A 14,551-nucleotide genomic window follows, 5' to 3' on the forward strand; every position below is an offset into this window, starting at 1 on the left:
AATGATTTTCTAAATACCGTTGCAGGAGAAAATCACAGTTGACTCTCTCGGTGGGTGTAAATCAGGAGCTGCCCAGTGGCCGATGAATAATATACAACGCCAAGACACAAAAGAGTATTTCAGTCTATACACGATATGGTCTTGCTAGAACAAGTACGTATTCGCCGGCACTTGGAACACTGCCCGACACAGTAGGATAACAAAAAATCCAAGCTGAACTTTCACCTAGTATTCGTCTGCGATCTAAAGTCAACTACTGATAGACGCCTGTGCAGCTTTACTTTCTATGACTATCTTTAGGCATTCTGTAAAAGAAAAAAAAAATTTTAGTAAAACGTTCACCCCTCCAAGTGACGGACATTCGCTTTGTATCTTAACGACGAGACCCACAGTCTGAAGCCTTTCCTGAAAGGTGTGTTAATTTTAGGAGGGAAAATTACATTCAAATATAAATTATCCTAGACTAAATTTTGAAATAACATGAAGCAAATGACAGGCGCCTAACCCCCTTGCCTTCTGTGTTTATCTGATTATACCCCCGGAGAGAAAAAAAAGGAATTCATATAATGTTCACTCCTCCAAGTATTGGACAAGCGCTGTGTATCTTAACTCGGAGATGTCCCGTCTCACATCTTTCGTGGTTGCCCTCCTTTTTCCGGAAGTAGACCATCCCACCACCTGGACGGCAAAATTTCACACTGAGATACTGCGGTGAGGAAAATTACCTCATTTGCTCGACAGGTATCTCCCAACACTCATTCACGCGTTTCATTGCGTCTTCGATAATCGCGGAACAAACTGGCTAGGCTCGAGTGCACTTACTGAGAAACGATTAGGCAACACAAAGGAATTTTTTTAGAAAAAGCCATAATCAAACAATGCAATCATTTCGGCAAATAGGTAGTTTGGGAGCAGTCCCAACGACGCCGACATGCTGGCTGCAGTTATTAAAGAAAAAAGCAAAATAAAAAAAATGAAGCCAACAGCACGTGGTGTTCCCAAGCGGTCACCCATCCAAGTACTAACCACGCCCAATGCTGCTTAACTGCGGTGATCAGACGAGAACCGGTGTTTTCAGCGTGGTATGGCCGTTGGCATTAGATTTGACTGAGTTACTCCTATAACAAGTCCATTCCTTATTTCCTGCATAACCAAATCAATTGAATTTCAAAATAGTAAGAGAACGGATTGCTGATTATCTTTAGAAAACGACACTTCCAGCTTCTAAAGTCGATACCACTAACAAATACAGGGCCGAACCCTGAAAGATTCACCTCGGACGACTTCCTCAAAATTCCCAATATAAAATACATGGACATAAGTAGAAATATACGGCAGACAGATTTTACCTGGCCGAGTGGTTCCTTGCTGAAATAATGATTTTCTAAATACCGTTGCAGGAGAAAATCACAGTTGACTCTCTCGGTGGGTGTAAATCAGGAGCTGCCCAGTGGCCGATGAATAATATACAACGCCAAGACACAAAAGAGTATTTCAGTCTATACACGATATGGTCTTGCTAGAACAAGTACGTATTCGCCGGCACTTGGAACACTGCCCGACACAGTAGGATAAAAAACCATCCAAGCTGAACTTTCACCTAGTATTCGTCTGCGATCTAAAGTCAACTACTGATAGACGCCTGTGCAGCTTTACTTTCTATGACTATCTTTAGGCATTCTGTAAAAGAAAAAAAAAATTTTAGTAAAACGTTCACCCCTCCAAGTGACGGACATTCGCTTTGTATCTTAACGACGAGACCCACAGTCTGAAGCCTTTCCTGAAAGGTGTGTTAATTTTAGGAGGGAAAATTACATTCAAATATAAATTATCCTAGACTAAATTTTGAATTAATATGAAGCAAATGACAGGCGCCTAACCCCCTTGCCTTCTGTGTTTATCTGATTATACCCCCGGAGAGAAAAAAAAGGAATTGATATAATGTTCATCCCTCCAAGTATTGGACAAGCGCTGTGTATCTTAACTCGGAGATGTCCCGTCTCACATCTTTCGTGGTTGCCCTCCTTTTCCCGGAAGTAGACCATCACACCACCTGGACGGCAAAATTTCACACTGAGATACAGCGGTGAGGAAAATTACCTCATTTGCTCGACAGGTATCTCCCAACACTCATTCACGCGTTTCATTGCGTCTTCGATAATCGCGGAACAAACTGGCTAGGCTCGAGTGCACTTACTGAGAAACGATTAGGCAACACAAAGGAATTTTTTTAGAAAAAGCCATAATCAAACAATGCAATCATTTCGGCAAATAGGTAGTTTGGGAGCAGTCCCAACGACGCCGACATGCTGGCTGCAGTTATTAAAGAAAAAAGCAAAATAAAAAAAATGAAGCCAACAGCACGTGGTGTTCCCAAGCGGTCACCCATCCAAGTACTAACCACGCCCAATGCTGCTTAACTGCGGTGATCAGACGAGAACCGGTGTTTTCAGCGTGGTATGGCCGTTGGCATTAGATTTGACAGAGTTACTCCTGTAACAAGTCCATTCCTTATTTCCTGCATAACCAAATCAATTGAATTTCAAAATAGTAAGAGAACGGATTGCTGATTATCTTTAGAAAACGACACTTCCAGCTTCTAAAGTCGATACCACTAACAAATACAGGGCCGAACCCTGAAAGATTCACCTCGGACGACTTCCTCAAAATTCCCAATATAAAATACATGGACATAAGTAGAAATATACGGCAGACAGATTTTACCTGGCCGAGTGGTTCCTTGCTGAAATAATGATTTTCTAAATACCGTTGCAGGAGAAAATCACAGTTGACTCTCTCGGTGGGTGTAAATCAGGAGCTGCCCAGTGGCCGATGAATAATATACAACGCCAAGACACAAAAGAGTATTTCAGTCTATACACGATATGGTCTTGCTAGAACAAGTACGTATTCGCCGGCACTTGGAACACTGCCCGACACAGTAGGATAACAAACCATCCAAGCTGAACTTTCACCTAGTATTCGTCTGCGATCTAAAGTCAACTACTGATAGACGCCTGTGCAGCTTTACTTTCTATGACTAACTTTAGGCATTCTGTAAAAGAAAAAAAAAATTTTAGTAAAACGTTCACCCCTCCAAGTGACGGACATTCGCTTTGTATCTTAACGACGAGACCCACAGTCTGAAGCCTTTCCTGAAAGGTGTGTTAATTTTAGGAGGGAAAATTACATTCAAATATAAATTATCCTAGACTAAATTTTGAAATAACATGAAGCAAATGACAGGCGCCTAACCCCCTTGCCTTCTGTGTTTATCTGATTATACCCCCGGAGAGAAAAAAAAGGAATTCATATAATGTTCACTCCTCCAAGTATTGGACAAGCGCTGTGTATCTTAACTCGGAGATGTCCCGTCTCACATCTTTCGTGGTTGCCCTCCTTTTTCCGGAAGTAGACCATCCCACCACCTGGACGGCAAAATTTCACACTGAGATACAGCGGTGAGGAAAATTACCTCATTTGCTCGACAGGTATCTCCCAACACTCATTCACGCGTTTCATTGCGTCTTCGATAATCGCGGAACAAACTGGCTAGGCTCGAGTGCACTTACTGAGAAACGATTAGGCAACACAAAGGAATTTTTTTAGAAAAAGCCATAATCAAACAATGCAATCATTTCGGCAAATAGGTAGTTTGGGAGCAGTCCCAACGACGCCGACATGCTGGCTGCAGTTATTAAAGAAAAAAGCAAAATAAAAAAAATGAAGCCAACAGCACGTGGTGTTCCCAAGCGGTCACCCATCCAAGTACTATCCACGCCCAATGCTGCTTAACTGCGGTGATCAGACGAGAACCGGTGTTTTCAGCATGGTATGGCCGTTGGCATTAGATTTGACTGAGTTACTCCTATAACAAGTCCATTCCTTATTTCCTGCATAACCAAATCAATTGAATTTCAAAATAGTAAGAGAACGGATTGCTGATTATCTTTAGAAAACGACACTTCCAGCTTCTAAAGTCGATACCACTAACAAATACAGGGCCGAACCCTGAAAGATTCACCTCGAACGACTTCCTCAAAATTCCCAATATAAAATACATGGACATAAGTAGAAATATACGGCAGACAGATTTTACCTGGCCGAGTGGTTCCTTGCTGAAATAATGATTTTCTAAATACCGTTGCAGGAGAAAATCACAGTTGACTCTCTCGGTGGGTGTAAATCAGGAGCTGCCCAGTGGCCGATGAATAATATACAACGCCAAGACACAAAAGAGTATTTCAGTCTATACACGATATGGTCTTGCTAGAACAAGTACGTATTCGCCGGCACTTGGAACACTGCCCGACACAGTAGGATAACAAACCATCCAAGCTGAACTTTCACCTAGTATTCGTCTGCGATCTAAAGTCAACTACTGATAGACGCCTGTGCAGCTTTACTTTCTATGACTATCTTTAGGCATTCTGTAAAAGAAAAAAAAATTTTAGTAAAACGTTCACCCCTCCAAGTGACGGACATTCGCTTTGTATCTTAACGACGAGACCCACAGTCTGAAGCCTTTCCTGAAAGGTGTGTTAATTTTAGGAGGGAAAATTACATTCAAATATAAATTATCCTAGACTAAATTTTGAAATAACATGAAGCAAATGACAGGCGCCTAACCCCCTTGCCTTCTGTGTTTATCTGATTATACCCCCGGAGAGAAAAAAAAGGAATTCATATAATGTTCACTCCTCCAAGTATTGGACAAGCGCTGTGTATCTTAACTCGGAGATGTCCCGTCTCACATCTTTCGTGGTTGCCCTCCTTTTTCCGGAAGTAGACCATCCCACCACCTGGACGGCAAAATTTCACACTGAGATACTGCGGTGAGGAAAATTACCTCATTTGCTCGACAGGTATCTCCCAACACTCATTCACGCGTTTCATTGCGTCTTCGATAATCGCGGAACAAACTGGCTAGGCTCGAGTGCACTTACTGAGAAACGATTAGGCAACACAAAGGAATTTTTTTAGAAAAAGCCATAATCAAACAATGCAATCATTTCGGCAAATAGGTAGTTTGGGAGCAGTCCCAACGACGCCGACATGCTGGCTGCAGTTATTAAAGAAAAAAGCAAAATAAAAAAAATGAAGCCAACAGCACGTGGTGTTCCCAAGCGGTCACCCATCCAAGTACTAACCACGCCCAATGCTGCTTAACTGCGGTGATCAGACGAGAACCGGTGTTTTCAGCGTGGTATGGCCGTTGGCATTAGATTTGACTGAGTTACTCCTATAACAAGTCCATTCCTTATTTCCTGCATAACCAAATCAATTGAATTTCAAAATAGTAAGAGAACGGATTGCTGATTATCTTTAGAAAACGACACTTCCAGCTTCTAAAGTCGATACCACTAACAAATACAGGGCCGAACCCTGAAAGATTCACCTCGGACGACTTCCTCAAAATTCCCAATATAAAATACATGGACATAAGTAGAAATATACGGCAGACAGATTTTACCTGGCCGAGTGGTTCCTTGCTGAAATAATGATTTTCTAAATACCGTTGCAGGAGAAAATCACAGTTGACTCTCTCGGTGGGTGTAAATCAGGAGCTGCCCAGTGGCCGATGAATAATATACAACGCCAAGACACAAAAGAGTATTTCAGTCTATACACGATATGGTCTTGCTAGAACAAGTACGTATTCGCCGGCACTTGGAACACTGCCCGACACAGTAGGATAACAAACCATCCAAGCTGAACTTTCACCTAGTATTCGTCTGCGATCTAAAGTCAACTACTGATAGACGCCTGTGCAGCTTTACTTTCTATGACTATCTTTAGGCATTCTGTAAAAGAAAAAAAAAATTTTAGTAAAACGTTCACCCCTCCAAGTGACGGACAGTCGCTTTGTATCTTAACGACGAGACCCACAGTCTGAAGCCTTTCTTGAAAGGTGTGTTAATTTTAGGAGGGAAAATTACATTCAAATATAAATTATCCTAGACTAAATTTTGAAATAACATGAAGCAAATGACAGGCGCCTAACCCCCTTGCCTTCTGTGTTTATCTGATTATACCCCCGGAGAGAAAAAAAAGGAATTCATATAATGTTCACCCCTCCAAGTATTAGACAAGCGCTGTGTACCTTAACTCGGAGATGTCCCGTCTCACATCTTTCGTGGTTGCCCTCCTTTTTCCGGAAGTAGACCATCCCACCCCTTCTCGAAGGTATCACCACCTTGTCGAAGGCAATCTGCCGGGTGAGGAGGCTTGCGTGCTCAAATGACCCTTAGGGCTATGCCGGCCTGAACTTCGGCTCATGGTAGGGTCACCCAAGCCGGACAGGTCTAAGGAGATGCGCTAGACTAAGAGTGATACCCTGGTCCTCCAGGTTGGGGGTTGGGTGTAGGGCTAACAACCTTTCCCCTTTAAAAAAAATATGTGTTACGAAAAAATCAACCAAGCCTCGGATCAGGACGGACTCTTGGGCACGACCACGGCAATTGAAAAAGGACATGAGATTTGGTACCTGGAACATTAGGAGCCTCTATAGGGCTGGGGCACTGAAATCAGTGTGTAGGGAATTAGGTAATTATAAGTTAGACTTAGTGGCAGTGCAGGAAGTGCGATGGGAGGGGGAGGGCACGATCCCAGTGGACAATTTTACATTTTTCTATGGAAAGGGGAATGACAATCATCAGCTAGGGACGGGTTTTTTTGTTCATAGCAGAATTAGGGCAGCAGTTAAGAGAGTAGAATTTGTTAGTGACAGGTTGTCTTACGTAATTTTGGAAGGACGTTGGTGCGACATCATTGTCCTTAATGTTCATGCCCCAACTGAAGACAAAAGCGATGATATCAAGGATAGCTTTTATGAAGAATTGGAATCAGTATTTGATACATTTGGCAAGTATCACATGAAAATTCTGCTAGGAGATTTCAATGCAAAAATTGGGAGGGAGGATGTCTTCAAACCCACAATAGGCAGCGAGAGTCTCCATGCACTTAGTAATGATAATGGCGTCAGAGCAGTGACCTTCGCTACGTCAAAAGATTTAATTGTAAAAAGTACAAAATTTCCACACCGTGATGTTCATAAATACACTTGGACTTCCCCAGATGGCAGAACACACAATCAAATAGATCATGTTTTAGTAGATAAGAGAAGGCAGACAAATGTAATTGATGTGAGATCATTCAGAGGAGCAGATTGCGACACTGATCATTATCTGGTGGTAGCAAAAGTGAGGGAGCGGCTTTCAGTAAGTAGACGAACTAAACAAAATTTTGACACAGAAAGATTTGATTTGAAAAAATTAAGTGAGGGAGAGGCAAAGGAACAACATCAAGTTGAAATTTCGAATAGGTTTCAAATTTTAGAGACAAATGAGGATAATGAAAGTGTGGACATCAACAGGGAGTGGGAAAATGTCAGAAACTGCATCAAAATTTCAGCAAAAGAGAAACTAGGATACTACAGGAGAAAGCAAAATAAACCGTGGTTTGATGAAGAATGTTCAAAATTAATAGATCGAAGGAAGCAAACAAAATTTCAATGGTTGCAGAACCCAAACAAAACAAATGCGGATAATCTATGTAACGTGAGACGTGAGGCTAGTAGAACCTTTAGGACTAAGAAAAGGGAATACCTGAAGGGCAAAATTGCTGAACTTGAGACAAATAATAAGGAAAAAAACATCAGAGACCTGTACAGAGGCATTAATAACTTTAAGAAAGGATATCAACCCCAGACTAATTTGGTAAAGGATGATAGTGGCAATTTGCTTGCAGATCAAATAAAAATTGTGAATAGGTGGAAAAATTTCTTTAGCGAGCTCTTAAATGTTCATAATACTGGTGATATTATACAGATTAAAATGCATACAGCTGAACTGTTGGTGCCAGAACCTAGCTTAGATGAAGTGGAACTAGCCATTGGGAAGTTGAAAAGTTATAAATCTCCAGGAATTGATCAGATTCCGGCCGAATTAATTAAAGCAGGTGGCAAAGGGTTGCATATGAGGATCCATAAGCTTATTCAGTTAATTTGGGATAAGGAAGAGATGCCACATCAATGGAAGGAATCCATAATTATTCCTATTTATAAGAAGGGGGACAAGACTGAGTGTGGTAATTACCGAGGAATATCGCTGCTATCAACCTCATACAAAATTCTATCCAACATTCTTTTGGCAAGATTAACTCCATATGCGAATGAAACTATTGGGGATCATCAGTGTGGGTTCAGACGAAACAGATCAACGATTGATCAGATCTTTTGCATTCGTCAGATACTAGAGAAAAAATGGGAGTTCGGTGGGACTGTACATCAGTTATTTATAGATTTCAAAAAAGCCTATGACTCTGTGAAGAGAGAAGTGCTATATAATATTCTTATTGAATTTGGTATACCAAAGAAGCTAGTGGGTCTAATAAAAATGTGCTTAAATGAAACCTGCAGCAAAATTCGAGTAGGTAAATATGTATCTGAGACATTCCTCATCAAGAACGGTCTAAAACAAGGAGATGCTTTGTCTCCCTTGCTCTTTAACTTTGCGCTAGAATACGCCATCAGGAAGGTCCAAGGTAGGCAGGAGGGTTTGCAATTGAACGGGACACATCAGCTATTGGCATATGCTGATGATGTTAATTTATTGGGGGACGATATAAATACAATAAAGAGGAACGCAGAAGTTTTACTAGAGGCTGGTAGACAAGTGGGGCTGGAAGTAAATTCAGAAAAAACTAAGTACATGTTAGTATCTCGTCATCAGAAGACAGGCGGGCAAAATTATCTTAGGGTAGCTAATAAATCCTTTGAAAGGGTTACAAAGTTCAAATATTTGGGAACAACAATAACAAATCAAAATGATACTTGTGAGGAAGTTAGGAGGAGACTAAATTCCGGAAATGCTTGCTACTTCTCAGTCCAAAATATTTTGTCTTCCCGTCTGATTTCTAAGAACCTGAAAATTAAAGTATACAAAACAATAATCTTGCCTGTTGTTTTGTATGGGTGCGAAACATGGTCTCTCACTCAGAGGGAGGAACACAGATTGCAGGTGTTTGAGAATCGGGTGTTGAGGAGGATATTTGGGCCTAAGAGGGAAGACGATGGGGCGTGGAGAAAACTGCACAATGACGAGCTTAAAAATCTGTACTGCTCCCCCAGTATTGTGAGGGTGATTAAGTCGAGAAGAGTGAGATGGGCGGGACATGTAGCGCGCATGGATGGGACAAGAGATGTGCACCGGGTACTGGTTGGGAAACCTGAAGGGAAGAGACCGCTGGGGAGACCTAGACGTAGATGGGAGGATAATCTCAGGCGGGATCTATGGGAGATAGGAGTTGAAGGAAACTGGATTTTGTTGGCCCAGGACAGGGTCCGGTGGAGGGCTTTGGTTAATTCGGTGATGAACCTTCGGGTTCGGTAAGCCATCTAGTTAGTTAGTTAGTTAGACCATCCCACCACCTGGACGGCAAAATTTCATACTGAGATACTGCGGTGAGGAAAATTAACTCATTTGCTCGACAGGTATCTCCCAACACTCATTCACGCGTTTCATTGCGTCTTCGATAATCGCGGAACAAACTGGCTAGGCTCGAGTGCACTTACTGAGAAACGATTAGGCAACACAAAGGAATTTTTTTAGAAAAAGCCATAATCAAACAATGCAATCATTTCGGCAAATAGGTAGTTTGGGAGCAGTCCCAACGACGCCGACATGCTGGCTGCAGTTATTAAAGAAAAAAGCAAAATAAAAAAAATGAAGCCAACAGCACGTGGTGTTCCCAATCGGTCACCCATCCAAGTACTAACCACGCCCAATGCTGCTTAACTGCGGTGATCAGACGAGAACCGGTGTTTTCAGCATGGTATGGCCGTTGGCATTAGATTTGACTGAGTTACTCCTATAACAAGTCCATTCCTTATTTCCTGCATAACCAAATCAATTGAATTTCAAAATAGTAAGAGAACGGATTGCTGATTATCTTTAGAAAACGACACTTCCAGCTTCTAAAGTCGATACCACTAACAAATACAGGGCCGAACCCTGAAAGATTCACCTCGGACGACTTCCTCAAAATTCCCAATATAAAATACATGGACATAAGTAGAAATATACGGCAGACAGATTTTACCTGGCCGAGTGGTTCCTTGCTGAAATAATGATTTTCTAAATACCGTTGCAGGAGAAAATCACAGTTGACTCTCTCGGTGGGTGTAAATCAGGAGCTGCCCAGTGGCCGATGAATAATATACAACGCCAAGACACAAAAGAGTATTTCAGTCTATACACGATATGGTCTTGCTAGAACAAGTACGTATTCGCCGGCACTTGGAACACTGCCCGACACAGTAGGATAACAAACCATCCAAGCTGAACTTTCACCTAGTATTCGTCTGCGATCTAAAGTCAACTACTGATAGACGCCTGTGCAGCTTTACTTTCTATGACTATCTTTAGGCATTCTGTAAAAGAAAAAAAAAATTTTAGTAAAACGTTCACCCCTCCAAGTGACGGACAGTCGCTTTGTATCTTAACGACGAGACCCACAGTCTGAAGCCTTTCTTGAAAGGTGTGTTAATTTTAGGAGGGAAAATTACATTCAAATATAAATTATCCTAGACTAAATTTTGAAATAACATGAAGCAAATGACAGGCGCCTAACCCCCTTGCCTTCTGTGTTTATCTGATTATACCCCCGGAGAGAAAAAAAAGGAATTCATATAATGTTCACCCCTCCAAGTATTGGACAAGCGCTGTGTACCTTAACTCGGAGATGTCCCGTCTCACATCTTTCGTGGTTGCCCTCCTTTTTCCGGAAGTAGACCATCCCACCACCTGGACGGCAAAATTTCATACTGAGATACTGCGGTGAGGAAAATTAACTCATTTGCTCGACAGGTATCTCCCAACACTCATTCACGCGTTTCATTGCGTCTTCGATAATCGCGGAACAAACTGGCTAGGCTCGAGTGCACTTACTGAGAAACGATAAGGCAACAAAAAGGAATTTTTTTAGAAAAAGCCATAATCAAACAATGCAATCATTTCGGCAAATAGGTAGTTTGGGAGCAGTCCCAACGACGCCGACATGCTGGCTGCAGTTATTAAAGAAAAAAGCAAAATAAAAAAATGAAGCCAACAGCACGTGGTGTTCCCAAGCGGTCACCCATCCAAGTACTAAAAACGCCCAATGCTGCTTAACTGCGGTGATCAGACGAGAACCGGTGTTTTCAGCGTGGTATGGCCGTTGGCATTAGATTTGACAGAGTTACTCCTGTAACAAGTCCATTCCTTATTTCCTGCATAACCAAATCAATTGAATTTCAAAATAGTAAGAGAATGGATTGCTGATTATCTTTAGAAAACGACACTTCCAGCTTCTAAAGTCGATACCACTAACAAATACAGGGCCGAACCCTGAAAGATTCACCTCGGATGACTTCCTCAAAATTCCCAATATAAAATACATGGACATAAGTATAAATATACGGCAGACAGATTTTACCTGGCCGAGTGGTTCCTTGCTGAAATAATGATTTTCTAAATACCGTTGCAGGAGAAAATCACAGTTGACTCTCTCGGTGGGTGTAAATCAGGAGCTGCCCAGTGGCCGATGAATAATATACAACGCCAAGACACAAAAGAGTATTTCAGTCTATACACGATATGGTCTTGCTAGAACAAGTACGTATTCGCCGGCACTTGGAACACTGCCCGACACAGTAGGATAACAAACCATCCAAGCTGAACTTTCACCTAGTATTCGTCTGCGATCTAAAGTCAACTACTGATAGACGCCTGTGCAGCTTTACTTTCTATGACTAACTTTAGGCATTCTGTAAAAGAAAAAAAAAAATTTAGTAAAACGTTCACCCCTCCAAGTGACGGACAGTCGCTTTGTATCTTAACGACGAGACCCACAGTCTGAAGCCTTTCTTGAAAGGTGTGTTAATTTTAGGAGGGAAAATTACATTCAAATATAAATTATCCTAGACTAAATTTTGAAATAACATGAAGCAAATGACAGGCGCCTAACCCCCTTGCCTTCTGTGTTTATCTGATTATACCCCCGAAGAGAAAAAAAAGGAATTCATATAATGTTCACCCCTCCAAGTATTGGACAAGCGCTGTGTACCTTAACTCGGAGATGTCCCGTCTCACATCTTTCGTGTTTGCCCTCCTTTTTCCGGAAGTAGACCATCCCACCACCTGGACGGCAAAATTTCACACAAAGATACTGCGGTGAGGAAAATTACCTCATTTGCTCGACAGGTATCTCCCAACACTCATTCACGCGTTTCATTGCGTCTTCGATAATCGCGGAACAAACTGGCTAGGCTCGAGTGCACTTACTGAGAAACGATTAGGCAACACAAAGGAATTTTTTTAGAAAAAGCCATAATCAAACAATGCAATCATTTCGGCAAATAGGTAGTTTGGGAGCAGTCCCAACGACGCCGACATGCTGGCTGCAGTTATTAAAGAAAAAAGCAAAATAAAAAAAATGAAGCCAACAGCACGTGGTGTTCCCAAGCGGTCACCCATCCAAGTACTAACCACGCCCAATGCTGCTTAACTGCGGTGATCAGACGAGAACCGGTGTTTTCAGCATGGTATGGCCGTTGGCATTAGATTTGACTGAGTTACTCCTATAACAAGTCCATTCCTTATTTCCTGCATAACCAAATCAATTGAATTTCAAAATAGTAAGAGAACGGATTGCTGATTATCTTTAGAAAACGACACTTCCAGCTTCTAAAGTCGATACCACTAACAAATACAGGGCCGAACCCTGAAAGATTCACCTCGGACGACTTCCTCAAAATTCCCAATATAAAATACATGGACATAAGTAGAAATATACGGCAGACAGATTTTACCTGGCCGAGTGGTTCCTTGCTGAAATAATGATTTTCTAAATACCGTTGCAGGAGAAAATCACAGTTGACTCTCTCGGTGGGTGTAAATCAGGAGCTGCCCAGTGGCCGATGAATAATATACAACGCCATGACACAATAGAGTATTTCAGTCTATACACGATATGGTCTTGCTAGAACAAGTACGTATTCGCCGGCACTTGGAACACTGCCCGACACAGTAGGATAAGAAACCATCCAAGCTGAACTTTCACCTAGTGTTCGTCTGCGATCTACAGTCAACTACTGATAGACGCCTGTGCATCTTACCTTCTATGACTATCCTTACGCATTCTGTAAAAGAAAAAGAGATTTCAGTAAAATGTTCACCCCTCCAAGTGACGGACAGTCGCTTTGTATCTTAACGACGAGACCCACAGTCTCATGCATTTCCTGAATGGTGTGTTAAATTTAGGAGGGAAAATAACATTCAGAAATATATCCCACAGATAAATTTTTAATTCCTTGAAGCATATGACAGGCGCCTAACCCCCTTGCATTCTGTGTTTATCTGATTAGCACCCCGGAGAAAAAAAAATGGATTTCAAATTATGTTCACCCCTCCAAGTATTGGACAAGCGGTGTTTATCTTAACTCGGAGATGTCCCGTCTCACATCTTTTGTGGTTGCCCTCCTTTTTTCGGAAGTAGACTATCGCACCTCCTGGACACTCACTTTCTTGAGGAAATGTGAAGGTTTCTGTCTTGTTGGAACACCATGTCATCAGAATCCTCTTTTTCCATGACACGCAAGAGACATTCCTCCAACATGTCTTGGTAGAGTACATTCAGCAAAGAAAAAGGCCTGAACATATTTGTCTAGACAAAGCACAAAACATGTTAACTTATAACCATGTCTATGTCCAATAACATCATGAGTACAGCTGCTTCTCCAGATCCTCAGGTTAGGTTAGGTTAACATTTTCTGATAAATGGAATGCAGCTTCCTGGATGATAGTAAGCATTTATTATGTTTTTCAGCGGAATTGGCGGTTGAGTCAAGTTCTGCTCTTTGTGAGTGACTAATCAGCGCAAAGAAGGTCTGTTGGTAAGCAGGGAGACCTCAGTCTGTTCAGAAACCCCGTGGTAGAAGCATCGGCAGCCGCACTGCGTTGTAGGAAATTCTAACATGTTCTTTGCTTAGTGTTGTAACCATCCAATGTTCCGCGATGCTATATCTGGCACCACTCTATGTTGTTTCCTCACTACCTTGCCGTTCCACCTACCACCACTACTTCCTACCATGGCACAGTACATGTGATTGGTGCACGCTCCAGCCATCAATTCGGTTGAAAACAATTATAGTTTTTTCTACTTCATACTATTTTAACAACTTTGAGTTTCGTGCTTCTGGCAAAAAGATTTCAAAAATCAAGTTGTACAAATCATAAAGTTGGTCACATAATGTACTCAAATGCATTTACTCTTCATTCCTCTACCTTTCAGTTCGTGAACAATGTTACAGTAAAATGGTACACATCTCATGTCTTCTACTTGTACTTGTAATATAGGAAAATATAGCACATAACATCTCAAGTACTTTAAGATGTCTGAGGCTTTTTCAAATGAAACTCTTCTGGGGAATGTTACAAGTAATGGAGCTGAAGCTGTTAAAAACAATTCCCATAGACACTGAGGGAGGGATACAATTTAAAACCAAACAATG

The 14,551-nt window shown here is 41.7% G+C and overlaps 7 non-coding genes across 7 annotated transcripts; all 7 read right to left on the reverse strand.

The window, feature by feature from the left end:
- Positions 1 to 977: 977 nt before the first annotated feature.
- LOC147873592 (5S ribosomal RNA) lies at positions 978 to 1,096 on the reverse strand. The gene has a single exon (XR_015535631.1). It is a non-coding gene; the product is annotated as a 5S ribosomal RNA (ribosomal RNA).
- A 1,256-nt stretch (positions 1,097 to 2,352) lies between these two features.
- Positions 2,353 to 2,471, reverse strand: LOC147873593 (5S ribosomal RNA). Its single transcript, XR_015535632.1, has one exon. It is a non-coding gene; the product is annotated as a 5S ribosomal RNA (ribosomal RNA).
- A 1,256-nt stretch (positions 2,472 to 3,727) lies between these two features.
- Positions 3,728 to 3,846, reverse strand: LOC147873594 (5S ribosomal RNA). Its single transcript, XR_015535617.1, has one exon. It is a non-coding gene; the product is annotated as a 5S ribosomal RNA (ribosomal RNA).
- A 1,255-nt stretch (positions 3,847 to 5,101) lies between these two features.
- LOC147873595 (5S ribosomal RNA) lies at positions 5,102 to 5,220 on the reverse strand. The gene has a single exon (XR_015535633.1). It is a non-coding gene; the product is annotated as a 5S ribosomal RNA (ribosomal RNA).
- A 4,509-nt stretch (positions 5,221 to 9,729) lies between these two features.
- Positions 9,730 to 9,848, reverse strand: LOC147873596 (5S ribosomal RNA). The gene has a single exon (XR_015535618.1). It is a non-coding gene; the product is annotated as a 5S ribosomal RNA (ribosomal RNA).
- Positions 9,849 to 11,103: 1,255 nt separating this feature from the next.
- LOC147873597 (5S ribosomal RNA) lies at positions 11,104 to 11,222 on the reverse strand. Its single transcript, XR_015535680.1, has one exon. It is a non-coding gene; the product is annotated as a 5S ribosomal RNA (ribosomal RNA).
- Positions 11,223 to 12,478: 1,256 nt separating this feature from the next.
- LOC147873598 (5S ribosomal RNA) lies at positions 12,479 to 12,597 on the reverse strand. The gene has a single exon (XR_015535592.1). It is a non-coding gene; the product is annotated as a 5S ribosomal RNA (ribosomal RNA).
- Between the last annotated feature and the right edge of the window lie 1,954 nt (positions 12,598 to 14,551).

The sequence above is a fragment of the Zootermopsis nevadensis genome, unplaced genomic scaffold, assembly GCF_977971745.1.
Source record: "Zootermopsis nevadensis isolate Lab colony 2312 unplaced genomic scaffold, Znev_1.0 Znev_ptg000017l, whole genome shotgun sequence".
NCBI classification, from domain to species: domain Eukaryota; kingdom Metazoa; phylum Arthropoda; class Insecta; order Blattodea; family Termopsidae; genus Zootermopsis; species Zootermopsis nevadensis.